The following is a 1,347-nucleotide window of genomic DNA, read 5'->3' on the forward strand; positions in this document are numbered from 1 at the left end:
TGAAAACGGGAAACCTTTTTGTGACACTTATGCATTTACGTTAATTGTCGCAAAAAGGCCCGCGCTTTCCACAAATCAAGAGTGATAGGGGTATCATTCTGTGTAACGGTTGGCCTTCAGCGTGCTACGCAAAAAAAAAAAAAAAAGAAAACAAATTAAATTGCGGAGTAATTGCAGCTTTTTGTCCCCCAGATTGCCAATCACTCCCCATTTTAGTCCCCTGACACTGAAGTTTACTCCCCAGGACGGCAAATATTCACTAAACTTAGCAAATGATAATCTGAATGCAACGGTCTATACGTAAATATGTGCATTGAACAATTTCTGCCCACAGAGTAAGAAATAGTGAAGGGCTCTTTCTTGGCAAATTGTGCACTATATATGCACATCGCAAGATGTTATTAATCGTCATATCACGGTTTAATTCAAAGTAGTTTGATTCATGCACATCGATTTTCTATACCTGGGGCTGTGAGGACAGAGCGGGTCCCGCAGTACCGGTCACATTAATTTAGACCTATGAAATTACTCCCGGAAGGGTCAAATTTTCGTGGCAACACATTTAGTCCCCAAAAGGATTAAAATCACTCCCTTTTCTCTCTCAGAGTGTATGTGGTGAAGTTCTGTTTTAAGAGTACAACAAGTAAGGGCATACGTGACCCCACCGTGGCTCCACACTGTAAAAACTGAACTTCATCGCATAGCACGCTCTGCGCCAACCATTGCCACGAATGATAGGGTTATCGCTTGTGATTGGAAGACAGAGGGGAGCGTAAGCCGTTTTGTGGCAATTTGTATACACGATAATTGCCACAAAAAGGCGTACGCCCCCCTCTCTCTTCGGGTCAGAAGCGATAACACTATCATACGTGGCAATGGTTGGCGCAGAGGGTGCTATGCGGTGAAGCTCCGTTTTTGCAGTGTAGAGTTACCGCTTCCGATTCGAAGAGAGAGGGGTGCGTACGCCTTTTCTCGTCAATTTGGATATATGATAATTGACACACAAAACGGCGTACGCCTCCTTCTGTCTTCGAATCAGAAGCGATAACCCTATGATTCGTGGCAATGGTTGGCGCAGAGCGTGCTATGCGGTGAAGTTCAGTTTTTAGAGTGCAAAAGTACATTGAGGTCCGAAAACATCTTTTAGCATATTTTCTTATTTCGGGAATATTTTGCGAAAAAAAGAAAAACAGGTAGCAACCGTGATGGATGACCAGCCACTGGTGATCCCAACACAACGGCTGAGACAAACGCGAGCGGGAGGGAATCACGAGACCAAAGCAAAGAGAGAGAGAGGGGCTCCGGGAGAGGAGGTGACGTTTGCCGGAGAGAGCGTTGGAGCCGGGA

The sequence above is a fragment of the Ornithodoros turicata genome, chromosome 3 (genome assembly GCF_037126465.1).
Source record: "Ornithodoros turicata isolate Travis chromosome 3, ASM3712646v1, whole genome shotgun sequence".
NCBI lineage: Eukaryota > Metazoa > Arthropoda > Arachnida > Ixodida > Argasidae > Ornithodoros > Ornithodoros turicata.